Raw genomic sequence first — 14488 nt, 5'->3', positions numbered from 1 at the left:
CTTAACTTTGGTTACAGCTCGTTCGTAACGAATTGTTGCGTGCAATCTAGAAAAGCACAAGTCGAAGACGAATGATTTGATTTCAATAAACTAAAAAAAAAATCCTTTTGTTTTGATGTTGGATTTAATACAATTTGTATGACTATACCGAATCCGAAAGTGCAATGTTACTTTAGTAGAAAAATTGGATGACTCGCATTTTGATATTGATAGATGTGTAGAGTAATATGACTAGTTTATAAAATCTCGGTAATGTTTTTTTTTGTCATGTCTGTGATCAACAAATATGTGATCAAGTCTTACCATTCGATATTAACTTCCGCAGTCGGTGTAATTTGTTGAAGTAACAATACCGACGAGTTCAATAATATTCTCCATCGATGCATTCGAATAATCCGTCAGCTGCAAGCGGATTTAAAACTTGATGCTGTTTGGCGGTTAACTCAAGTCAGTGGTCGTGTTTGTGTTGATTTCAGGAATGATCATGACGAGTTGCCTGGGTAGATTAGTTAATGTAGTTGTAACTACGACCGTACAGAGTTGCTGACCCTCCAATATCTTTTACGCTGTAATATACGGATTTAATTGTGATAAATTAATTCTCAGTTATTGTTCGGACATTCAAATCTCGTATACTCAAAATATAATATGTCCAAGTCAAATCGTATGTGTACCGATTAGTAAATACTTTGTCTTCAGAATAGTAACGACCTTTACAATCGAATAAAAAGACCGATCATACGAATACAGCCAGGATGAATTAATTCAAGTTTGTGAGTTGTAGTGATATAATCAAGTAAGTGAAAACTAGATTTTTAACAATTGTTAATGTTGTGAAGAATTCTTTTGAGTATGGTAAGATGTTAAAATATCTCTTTGACAAACGGAAAGCGGGATCGCGAATAGAGTTGTAATGTTTCATTACTTGTTTCAAATCAATGTGCATATAATATCGAAATGGGACTGCGGGAAAGTTGGTAGTCATGTTTGTCAATCTATTTCAATTCAGACTATGTCAAAGTCCAAATATTTCATTTTGGATTATTTGGATTTACCTTTAGTACATCCGCGAATGGATTTAAAGTTGGTAAATTACCAAAATGATTGAATATTATCGGGTTAGAGATAGTTGGTATTGATTCTATAACTGTTAAAACAGCGGCGTGGAATGTGTGAATAATTCAATGTGACTGAAAGTCGGCGTCAGTAATATTCAGGTTACGGTCGAATCAAAAGATCGCGTTAAAAAGATTTCTCAAATTAATTAGAATTGTACCGGATCAACACATTCAAATACGAATCAACTTGAGCTGTGTAGTAAGTTTCATTTCATTCAATTGATACATTGCTTGAATATTCGCATGATTCTTATCATACAACTAAAGTCAAACACGGACAAAGTGTCAAAAACATATAGCGACCATACCAGAAAGTGTCAAATTGTTGGTTTACGAATCACCGTCTGCGACGACTCTGTGACAAACTAATTACGGAAATATTACCTTGTGAGCGGGCATGAGGGATCGCTTTGTCTGAAGCATTACCCTGTGAGTGTCGTAGGATTTTAAAATGATATCACACCCTTTTGAATAAGCGTTCACTTCACAAAGGATTAGGGTTAGAGCGGAAATAAGTGACAATTTGTCGCTATTCAAGTTACCGACACTGGCGGTCTGTTATCCGTTACTTATTAAATCGTACGAGTGAAATCAAGCTCTGTGCCAAACTGCTTACGAAAATTTCACCGCGTGAGCGATCGATATGCCTGTAACATCAAGTCGCGTATGTCTGAGACATTATCTTGTCAGCGAACGCAGGGTTTGCAAACTATTTCACACCTATTTGGAGTGTTAATATGTGAACGCGGCTATTGTTGGTATCACCGTCTACGCCGGTTCCGTGGTAAACTAATTACCAAGCGACTGATTCCTAGATTTAGCAAACTATCTCACACCCTTTTTGGTGAAAGTACGACATGCCGCTAGCATTCTATCAACGAAAGTACGAATCACCGCCGCGTCTATAAGAATAACGATATATCATTGTCGCACTCACCGTAAACGTTAGGATCAACTCGAACCGGTCATATATAATAATTTGCGACATATTCGTTAACTAAGAACCAATCACGTGACTATTTACCATACTTGATACATTTTCAACACCGTGCGAGAGATGTCTATACCCACAAGTACGAGTTACCAACACGAGTTTTCGAGGCACCGTGCGAGAGATGCCTATACCTGGAAGAGTCACCGTGTGAGAGATGCCCTATACCTGGATGAGTCACCGTGTGAGAGATGCCTATACCTGAAAAGGTAACCATGCCACCACGAGTTTTCGAGGCACCGTGTGAGCGATCCCTATACCGAAAAGGGTTACCGTGTGAGAGGGTCCATAAGACACAATGGCACCGTGCGAGCGGAAGGGGGGGTCAAAAGGGTCACCGTGCCAACACGAGTTTCGAGGCACCGTGCGAGCGGGCCCATAAGAACCCTATAGCCGTTCGCGAGCGATCATACTAACTACTCCTGCCCCACACCGCACACAGTCGATAGAAGCACATGGGCTGCATGAGATGTCAGTAACATCAGATCGTATGTCGCTATACACCAATGGTTCTCAACCTTATCGTCATACCTCCCCTTATCGTCATACCACAAAATCCCACTGGGGTGCTAGCAACCTCAAGAGGTTGTTTGGTGGTATGGAAGGTTATGAATGTTTTTGAGAGAATAAAAAATATCAAATTGGGTCTATATAGAGAGAAACATGCGTGCATTGGAGGTAAATCGCGCGAAGCACGAAATATTTTTTCAGGTGAGCGCTTCTTCGCGCCCCCTTCAGATGTTTCACGCCCCCCTAAAGGGGGCGCGCCCCCCAGGTTGAGAACCCCTGCTTTACACAGTCTACTGTTGCTAATTTGCATCACTAATAACAAAATATTACATTGCAAATGTATGGCGAAATATTGGACATAAAATCGGCATTTTAAAACAAAAGGGTTTCGATTTCATCATGGATGCTGTTTTGACCCTGGCTGGCTACGTCACTTCTTTTATTTTCATTGCGGTATTTATTAACGTCGGGTATGAAGTACCGATTCAAGAAGTCTGAGCTATTGCGGCGGTTTCCTCAAAAATCACTAAAAGACAAATGACTAGCTGAACACATGTTTGTTAACTGCATACTTTCCAACACCAAACGGAACCATTGGTCTATTGCCGACGGCTAAATGATTACGAGAAATTTGTGCTTATGACATCACAATCAAACGGATGTACAGTATTACACTTGAGATAACATCGTACCATGCTCATTAACCTGTGCGTCAACCTGCACTGACCCATAAACCTGCCTTTGTGATAGCTAGCCATCGGCTCATTGCAATTCGGATCTGGTACACCCCTGTACACCCCATCCGAGTGGTACACCCTTTGCAAATTCTGGTACACCCCAGGGTGTACGACAACCCCGGTTGAAGAGCACTGGTCTAGGGGGTGAAAATGACGAAGGGGGCGAAAATAGCGAAGGGGGCGATAAGGGAGCAATAACGCGTTAAATTGGAGTCAAGTCGAAGAAATGACCTTTTTTTGTAGTCAACCCACGAAAATTTGGTTGCAAAAGTGTAAAATTCGACATCGAGCCGAAAAGTTGACCTTTTTTGTTTAGTCAACCCGCCGGTGATTACAGTTTGTATGCCCATTTTTCGGTTCACAAAATTTGGGGGGCGATGATAGGTGTTGAACTTGAAAAGGGGGCGATGGGTCGACAAAGGTTGGGAACCACTGCTTTAGTACATACACAGTCGTTTTGCTTTAGCACAATAAATAATGTGTATATATACCTTTTTGTTCATTTCGTCGTTAAATTCATTTTCTTCGTGCATTCGATACAGGTCGTAGTATTTCGCATGGTAGTAGGTCATAGGATAGAAACACCGTGATAGCATATATACGAATATAGCCACGAAAGCGGTGCAGCCGAGCACAATCCATCCCACCAATTGCGAATAACTGCTGTTGTCCCTGTACGCGTCAGAGTATACTGGTCGCGTGGCACGAGCAACCTTGAACTGAAAGATTGCGAATCATGATGTTATATTCATATTGTTCGGTCGTGGTCTTACGGGGACAGCTTTGAAGAGCTTCTTGAAGGTACAGAATTTCAATATACGATTGAATGATATATTAATATTGGAAAATGAACACGAATATTTTCGGCTAACACGCGTCAGGGGTAATCGTCAGCAACGGGTAAAGAATTGGAAAAAACATTGTATGTCAATAATCGTACCAACAAATATCACGTTACCGGCATGGAATATCGAATAACCGAGGCGAACAGATCGCTTGTACTATATTTTAGATCAGTGGTTCTTAACCTTTTTTCCTCCAGCGCCCCCTTTCAAAAATTATCATGTTCCAGCGCCCCCCAACTTCATAATGTAAGGAATGTAATAAAGACAATGAGTAAGAGGGAGGGCCGTAACAGCACTTCGTCAACCCCCTAAAAACGATTGCCTTGCGCACCCATAGCGTGATAAACCGAACTTCTGAGGGCTTCGCCCCCACGAACTCCCTATCGTGATTTCGATGGTCAGCAAAGTTTGTGTGGCCTGGTCGCCCTAGGTACCAAAATTTTCTATAATGCATGAATGAATAGGTGGTAAGTACATATATAAGTCGCGATAAACTGAGTGAGCTGTTGTATAGGAAGATAAAGGGCACGTAATTAATAATTAAACATATTCGGGCGTGCCCGCAGGTACAATTATTCGTTACCAGGGCCGTAACAGTACTTTCTCAGCCCCCCCCCCCATCCCTAACAAAAAACGTTGGTCCTGGGCCCCCATCGGGTGATAAACCAAGCTTCCGTGGGACTTCCCAGACCCCCATTAGGCTGTTCTCTATTTGCCTAAAGCCTGTTAGGTATCTACATTAGGTGTCCATTTACTGAGGCAGCTATTCTCGCCTAGTCGCGCGAAGCGCGAAAAATTTCACTAATTAATGAGTGAATTGGTCAGTATCATCGGGAATTGCATGTAAATTGAGATTAATTTTTATCCTCTCTCTGCTCACGTAAACACATTTACCGGTAGAGCTGGGTGAGGTGCAATGTTCCCTCTAAGACGGTCTCTGCGCACAGACAATCTACGTTGCGCACAACAAATCCGAAGTTATTACCTTTTTTAGTCGATACGCACTGTTGTCCAGGAGTCAGCGCAGTGAGTTGTTGAGTGTGCGCAAACTCATCAAAACTTAAAGCGAACATTGTGAGGTTTCTTGGAAACTGTAGGGCCCGTTACTAATAATTAAACATATTCGGGCGGGCGAACCCGTTGGTATGACTTCGTTGCATGATGTTATTTCGTGATCCCCTGTCTGCAATATCAAAAAATATAGAATCGCTCAACGGGGATATCGCCCAACAGGAATATCCCTGTCGCGCAATCGTTCTAAACTAAAAGACGCACACGATTTCAGATTGGTATTTCTTCACTGACATATAATTTTTCCCTGCCAGAGGGAATTCGTCTTCTGGGGTTCAGATTGCCAAGACAGGAACATTCGATGTCAGTCATTTAGGTGCCCATGGACAATTAAACCTATATGTATTTTGAAGGCTATATGTAACGGAGTTTTCGGTGTTAATTTGCTCTGAATACTCATCAAGTCCTATCACCACATCATCTACTGCGAAGCCATTTTTCTCCAGCGCCCCCCATACCGCCCCCCTGAGCCCAGCGCCCCCCATATCGCCCCCTGAGCGTTTCCGCCCCCCTTCAAAATCGCCAGCGCCCCCTGGGGGGCGCTGGTGGCAAGGTTAAGAACCACTGTTTTAGATGATATCAGATAACTCATATCGTTTGACGAACGAATGAGATATTGGCAGACCTGATTCGCCCAAATATATACTAATGCCATATTGTCAATACAATGCTATATAACTCATTGTTTTCCTTGATAAAGAAATACAATAAATATATTGCAGAATTGACTTTATGGTCAAGTTTAAAATTATATCTCTATCAAACGACTTGGTTTAAAACACCATTTAAACTCGCCTTCAATATACCATATATGTAGTTGTAATTTCAAATTGAAAAAAGACCCGAAAAATAGACAAGTATTAATGTGAAATCTCCCTTTTACGGTTGTCGATAATATCAAGGGCATTGTCATCGAGACAAAAAGCGTACGCTCGCTATTGGAGTTCCGCATTGCGACATTGCCTATGAAAAAACTCTTCCGTTACAGCTGTTCTATTATTAGAAAATTCATCAGGAATCACAAGTTTGGATAATAACCTTTAGGCGGCCCGCATAAGAAATACACGAAAGTTACCGAGGCAAAGATCACTTGTGATGTTTTGTATATACTTATATACCCGTTAGTATATAGCATATATGTACGTACGTTCCTTACTAAACGATACTAATTGATAATAAAACTTATGCGAACAATACTGCACCATCTGGTCTTCCTTTACTTGGAATTCATCCAATAGCAACATAACTCCTTGTCTAATGTCTATAGGCAACAATATTGTATACATATACTTACATCCTGACACGATCTATACGTGCTTCCATCGAAATGATACGGTAGCGGCGTGACAGAACACGCGTAGTATTTTCCATCCAACAGGGAGTAGCATACCCACACAACAGGCGCTATCGTAGATCTTGTACACAAGCTCATTATAGTGACAAATATTTTGTCCCGCTTTGCACGCACGGCAGGATCCCTGACGTGTCTTCCCGTCACTATTTTCCACAGGCTCGGATGGGCGGCGAGTGACAGAAAAAATAAAGCCACGGCCGGAATGGTGATGAAGACTAGTCCGTAAATTGAGTTTAGACTTTTAGTACATCGGTACCACGAATTTTGACTGCTGGATGTCGAGTTGCATGATCCTAATTCAGATGTCTCCACGCATGGACAGTAATACACCGCGTGGTTGAGGGTCGCTCAAAAGCGACGGTTCCTCCAGCGATCGCAGAGTTTATAATAATTCCCTTAAAATCAGCCAACCGCTGCCGTAAACTTTTCATATAACTAGCCATGATTTCCTATAAGGTGCAATAACTGCAAATACGTTTTGGATAATTTTTATCAACATATATCATTTATTACATGCATATATGTTATATAGCATATATAGCAATAACATGAGTCTGATGCTGTAAGCCTCGATACTTGGTTATATAATCGACTCGACAATCTAGGCTATAGCATCTATAGTTGTATCAGCTTTTCTCCTGGAAAAGTATTTGCGCTAATTAGATGTAACTCATTGATGGTCAATTTATCCCCGGAAGCCTGCAGCCCGTTCGCTATATTTTGATGTATCGTGCGACACAATATCCTAAAAGTATACAGCATATAGCGTAAATAAGTTGTGTAGATTCTCTTGCGAACTGAATTTGACTGACTGGTGATTCACAACATTGGTTCTCAATCGTCAGTGCTAGTCCGTGGCAAATTTCCTGCCGGCCCGCCAAATATATTTGTTTTATATCGCAATTCCAAAATGCAAGAAGTTGTCGCTTTTTCAAAAAAAATATATGTATATCAATTATTAAATTGATTGAGAACTTTGGAAAGTATTTTTATGCAGAGGTGTCGTCATATATAGAGTTCGGGGTTTACTTTGGGGTTGCGCCGGTTGCCCGACATATGAGCATGCGACACAATGAAAAACGACAGTTAAGCATGGGACATTTAAGCATGTGACTTCATAACCCTAAACCTATTCCCAACTCCAACCATAATCCTGAAATTAACCCTTATATATATCCTAACCCTAAACATAACCCTCACCTAACCCTTATTCCAATCCTTTGTCGCATGCCCAATTGTTGCATGCGGAAGTGACGCATGCTATTATTTTTCGCATTTCCATGAACCATTGGGCGTACGTCACAATTGCGCAAATGTTGTACGAAGCTGCTTCAAAATAGCCTACAACTGATTTCGGACAAGTTATATGTATTAGTTACAGATACTTCGTTAAATTCCGACATTGCAATTACGCTATACTTGGCAGTATAATAGACCCTATAACAAACAGCAGAGCCGCCCTTCTTTTGTAAGAATATCGAACAATCGAGTTCAAGTTAGTGGTCTTTAACATGACCTCGCGAGTTGCGCCTTGCAGAAACTTCAACAGACCCACGCATAAACATCTAATATCAAAAAGGCGGCTTTAAATGAAGTTTCCAATATTACATTTGAGTTGCATACATTTGTCGTAAAGTCGTAGTGGAATTTAGGGTGAATTTTGATTTAGGTTTCATCGGTCCGCGAGGTCAAAAGTTTGAGAACCAATTTTCACGCCATACAACTTGATGACGCCAAAGTTCCACACATTCAACTAATTGCTGTATGCGAGATTTATTACCTTTACGTCAGGTAAAAATCATCATCATGTGTATGATGTCAGTTCCGACTTCATTGTAAAAGTATTAGACCCTGTCCTGATTTATACTTCCTAGAGTGATTCACAGAGCAGCACGGGTGTCAGACGAATTATTCGGGCCCGAACTAGATCTGTGTTCAACTTTTAAGCCTTCAGATTCGATTCCAATGTACACCTACTGATTCAACCTCTGCTACAGAGTCGGTTCCGCTACAAGGCTACATATAAACTGTTGGAAACATTGAAATGAAAATTGCGAAAAGCATCATGTATTGCAGGATGGGCAACGTACGGCCGCCGCGCCGGACCCGACCAGCAGACAGTTTCCAGTCTCACATGATAATGAGTCTACAGGCATTTGCGAGCAAACATTTTCCACCATGAAAATCAACGAGAAAAAGTTGCGTTCCAATCTAACTGATGTCCACGTGCAGCATTTACTATAAGGGTTTGTACTTGTTGTTTGTGGTATTCCAGGTGTTTGTCGACTACTGTGGTCATTTACACCAGGCCAATTCTCTTCATTTTTATTCCGTAGCACAACCCACTTCTAGGCTTTTATAAGACACAATGCATGGTTTGTAGGCTGTATCGTATGCGTCACAGCAATGAAATATCATCTAGTATAGTTCGCATTGGAGTCTTTTCGCTAACTATAACGTTATTACATCCAGAGTTGGAAAACTAGAAAATTTTCGCCGTTTTCAAATTAGATTAGAATTAGAATTACTGAATTCACGAAAACTTGGAAATTGAATCAAGTTCAGTTCATATCCAATCAGAGATTATTTTCTTAAGCACGAGAATGGAAAATGTCTCGTTTCACAGTTCTCCTGCGGCATTTCCAGGAAAATCACATATTAGATTGGAATTAAAATAACAGCATAGAAACATTTCACAAATTAGATTAGAATTAGATTACCGGCACTTCGCTCTAATTAGTCAAATTAGAATTATAGAATTACTATCTAGTTATCCAAGTCTGATTACATCTGTAATGTGGATGTGGACAGTTCAAATATGTACCTTGTACTCTACCACAATGAATATAATACCAGTCGTACAGACTTGTAGCACGGTCCACTTCTAGGCTTTTTGTAAGACACCGCTTACGCGGACGAGGTATATAATGCCATGCAGTCGTACACCACGTGAAGGTAATTTGTAGCTTTACAATACATGTTCGGTATGCTAGTGTATACGACCAATCGAGGTTTCAACGCTACCACAGTGGAAAATAGCATCGAGACTATAATTGTCGTTGATAAATTAACTCGTATTGACACGGAGCGTATAGGCCTACTATTTGCCTACTCGAAAAAAGACATCATTCACTAGGAAAGGAAAGAACGTATTCTATTTTTGTCCTCGATGTTTTTGAGGCATATACACCGGTATAATCCGCGGCTACAACACCAATGGGTGCGGGTTCGAGTCCGACCGAGGTCGACTTCCGAATTCCGATACCTAAGTGTTGGAGGTTAACCTAGACTCCTCGCCACCTCATCCGCGTCAGCGGTGTCTTACAAAAGCCCAGAGGTGGGCCGTGCTATAAGTCGGCAGTTACGGAAAATAAGAAGAATATCAGCCTGATGTAAATGACCATAGTAGTCGACAAACACCATGAATACCCCAAAAACAAACAAACAAACAAACACCGACTCATGATATACAATTATACATACACACGATCTTTGCATATACACAGTGCATTGCACACCATGAGTGCGCGATGTACAGATGCCACTGGACAAGGAAGGTGCAGATATAGCCTTTGTACGGCTTTCTAAGTCTTTCACCACCCCTCCGTGCTATGCCAGTAATGCATGAGCGCCAAGCAGGGAAATCATGGATACCAGTGTTACTAATCAGTAGGGCAAGTTTTGTTGCACTGAACTCGCGAGAGTGTTGCATTTAATTGCAAAAAAAGTTGCGGTAAAAGGTTGCATTTAGAATTTTTGTTGAAATATTAGGGTATGAGGTACTCGAAATGTTCCGTTGTATGACTTATTTCCTGCAGAGCTGTCAATTTTGTTACTTCGCGATATACCGGTCTGACGAAATCACCCAAAATTACATTCTTCCCCGCACCCAGCGATGCGGGAATAATTTTCCCCCAAAAGTCAAACAGCATAGTAATAACCCCCTCATCCTAAAACAAGTCGAATAATTAGTCGAAGTCGAATAACAAGTCGAATTTATAAAGCGATCTATTTAGATATTGTTCGGGCACGGTTGGGCTTGGCAGGGGCAGTTGAACTTCTTGTTTACTAGCCTTTGCGTCATAGATAACAGTGAGACGCAACTAACCAATCATGTAGCTCTTTGTTGTGCAAATCAAAGAGAATAAAACCATACTAGAAATAGTTTAGAGCATGGTTTTAAATAACTCCTTTACATTTTTACGCAATATTTGATAAAAGTTGCAGTGAAAATTGGCATGAAAGATAGTGAAAAGTTGCAAAAAGTTGCACTATAAAACCCCTTCACACAGCTTAAAACATCATAGTATATATATTCTGAGTATCTATAGAAGCTGTCGGAAGCTGTAAAAAAGTTGCAAAAGTTGCAAAAACTTGCCCTACTAATCAGGTCTTTAGTCGACCTACCGATCAAGGAGCCGCACGCTTCACCATTACCCTGTCTTGTCATTTACTACTCGACTCGAATCATTGGGATTGAAGGGACACTTCTCTCTGAATATGATGTGGTCTCAAATTAAAGATAAAATCGGAGGGAAAATTTTGGTCGCAACCATTTTCCTCGGAAAGCCACCGTAATGGAGCTGCAGCTAAACGAAAATTCTAACTATCCCCATTCCTCGCCAGTTGAATTGATAGTGTTCGATGGTGGCGCGGCTGCGAGCTCCGCTGCCTATCCCGTTGCGAGACAGCCGGCACGGCACTTCACTTGCACTTGCTCGACTCGACTTCCATAATCTAGTCACATCATTTCTTTACGTAGTACGTGGAAAACATATGATGCCTAGCCTATGCATCTACATTCATCCTCTATCGGATCAGAAGGCACAGCACACAGTACCGGTAGCGTACATTTGAACCTCGACTGGACCAGTATGGGGATTACTGATTATACGTATAATATAGGCTAGTAATGTATTGTAAATATTTAAAATGGTTGCAACGAGATTCCGTGCTGCTGCGTCATCAGCGAAATGAGTGTGTAAGTGAGTGTACCCATAAGATCAGCACGCATAGCAGAGTACCGTTAGCGTACAACCAGGACCGTAACTGCCGCACCACAAACTGCCCAATTGGGGAGAGCGGCTCGAAGGGGGCCCAAAATTATTTCGTGAATTAACATAAATTATAGAGTAATTATTTGTAAATTTATGCAACATGTTACCAAATGTATTGATTATTGGGTACCAGCCCCAAGAAGAAATGCGAATGATTTATAGAAATTGGTATTTCGGCCACTACCGCGCCACCCACCAATCTGAACCCCATAAGACAAATGACAATCCGCATGAAAAAATTAGATGCCAGTGAAGAAATACCAATTTAAAATCGTGTGCGTCTTTTAGTTTAGTACGTTTGGCCGATTTCAATACCTTTTGACTTAGCAGATAGGAGGTCACGAAATAACATCGTGTAACTAAGTCATTATACCAACGGGATCGTCCGAAGCTGTTCAGTGTTCAATTATTATTTACTGGCCCTGCATTTTCTAAGACGCCTCACTCAGCTCTAACGGTAAATCTGATTACGTGAGCAGAGAGAGGATACTAATTGATAGCAATATATATATGCAATTACCGATTATATTGACCGATTCAATCATGAATTACAGAAGCCCCACCCCAGAACTTTGGTGTATCGCCACGTGGGGGCGCAAGACCCACGTTTGGAGGGGGGCTGACGAAGTGCTGATTCGGTCCTGCGTACAACGGAACCTCGACCAGTATGGCGCTTATACAATATATATGTATTGCAAGTTGCAATAAAAGTCCGTGGTATTGCATAATTTATAGCGATTCAGATTAAAGTACATTGTGTCCAGTCGTATAAATGACCAATGTAGTCGAGCCACACTATGGATATCATGTATCAACAGAGCTAGAACATGTACAATTGTATATTGCATATGTGCGTTGCACAACTCACACATCTAAACATACTTCTCACGTTTTCCCAGTGGAATATTGCATCGTGCGTCATTCCATTTTACATGCATTTATCTCGACAGCGTAGCTCAATATAACCCATGCGTCACTTACACTTGATCGGTATGACAATATGCACGCTTCCTTGCAATTACCGCTTTGTACTCGTGCGTTACCGGTGAGTCAGGTGATCGAAACAAAAGTTAGCCGTCTAAAGTACCGGAAAATCTTCCATGATGGATTAGATCGCGATATAGCTCACAAGGTAACTAATTTCCAAATCAAAAACGTGATTCGAGTGAAGCAACGCGGTAATTTCCGAATCACATTTGCAATTGACCATGTGGGACTTTACCGGCGCCTCTTATCAAGTCTTGTCGGCACAATATGACGAACTTATCTAATTTAAACTGGGACCAATATGGTCGGGGGCGGCGTAACGAGGATTACCTAATGTGGTAGCAAGGGTGCATAAATACAGGAACGCAAAGGTTCGAACGTTTAGAAGACCAAAACACTGGAAGCCTCATTTGACAACGAAGAGATATGCCATATTGCCACTAGTAGGTAGTACCGTCATCCCTACACGATGGTAGGATGGATGTAGGGTCAGATTTAAAACGAAATGATGTTTTGTTTTGTTTTGTTTTGTTTTTAGCCATGAATTAACGAATAGCTTACTTAAAGGGGCACTGCACTCTAAAAATGATGTGGTCTCAAATTGAAGGGCAAAACGAAAGAAAAATTTTGGCCGCTGCCGTTTTCTTCAGAACGCCGCCGTAATGGAGCTGTAATATATTGAAATTTCCAGAGTTGCAGCACGCTCCGGCAGTCACGCAGAGATCGAACTTTATATAGTTGTCAGCCGATGTTATGAAGGAAATAGAATACACTAGGCCCGATTTTGACATAAATCTCCTGACTGGACAATGTGGACATCTTCCGTTGAACGCGGCGGTATCTAAACCACCTTGGCGTGTACGACATATTTCCTTCAGAACATCGGCTGACAACGATATAAAGTTCGATCTCTGCGTGACTGCCGGAGCGTGCTGCAACTCTGGAAATTTCAATACATTACAGCTCCATTACGGTGGCGTTCTGAAGAAAACGGCTGCGGCCAACATTTTTCTTTCGTTTTGCCCTTCAATTTGAGACCACATCATTTTTTGAGTGCAGTGCCCCTTTAATTGTGCAGTCACATTGGTGAATCAACAATAGAAATATAGGGTAATTAAGACTCGACGAAAAAAGGCTTTCGACCACTTTCATAAACAGACCAAAAATATCTTTAACCTGGACTGCATCGTTATGCAGCATTTGAACGGTCGGAGGTTATCATCATCAGAACACGCATTCCGTACCAATGCTCTATATCTCCATGCTATGACTGTTGAACCGATGACGATTTCGAGAGCTCCAGCCACTCCACATCGTACACGTCGACTACCTTAGGTGCAAATCATCCGTATAAGCTCATACTACATGTTTTTCGAAAGTATTTACACCATTATGGCATCATTATACAACCGTTGAAAAAAAAGAAATTTGTTTTTTCAAAGGCATTTTTAAAAACAGTATCACACCATTTGTTTTAAATGCAATTCCCTAGCTGCATGCAATATAGTAGAAAACTGTGTGATAAATAATATGATATAAGCCAACTAATTACCCAATTCCGTGTGATGTTTTTGGTGGTTTATTTTTTACTGATTTTGATCCTAAGAGAAATTGTGGTTTAAAAGAAATTCCTTTTTGGCAAGGTAATATCAAAATACTATTTGCAACCGGGAATAATGAAAGCAGGGTTACCATACGTCCTCCTTTAAGAGGATTTGTCCTCTTTTTTGACTTTTTTGAAAGCGTCCTCGGAGGACGCCCAAATGTCCTCTTTTTTGAGAACTTTGGTTAAATATATGGCAAAATTCGACTTAGATA

At 41.0% G+C, this 14488-nt stretch overlaps 1 pseudogene across 1 annotated transcript in view; it reads right to left on the bottom strand.

Moving 5' to 3' along the window:
- Positions 1-13009, bottom strand: part of LOC145442076 (calcium homeostasis modulator protein 6-like) — a 28132-nt pseudogene extending 15123 nt beyond the window's left edge. Inside the window, exons 1-2 of the transcript XR_013915936.1 lie at positions 6567-13009; positions 3848-4069 (exon numbers count right to left, since the gene is read on the bottom strand). The product of XR_013915936.1 is annotated as a calcium homeostasis modulator protein 6-like (transcript). The remainder of the gene's footprint in view (positions 1-3847; positions 4070-6566) is intronic.
- Positions 13010-14488: the final 1479 nt, after the last annotated feature.

The sequence above is a fragment of the Botryllus schlosseri genome, chromosome 6 (genome assembly GCF_051294905.1).
Source record: "Botryllus schlosseri isolate E-star chromosome 6, Bs_hap1, whole genome shotgun sequence".
Classification (NCBI taxonomy): domain Eukaryota; kingdom Metazoa; phylum Chordata; class Ascidiacea; order Stolidobranchia; family Styelidae; genus Botryllus; species Botryllus schlosseri.
This window is presented reverse-complemented; position numbering and strand designations above follow the sequence as displayed.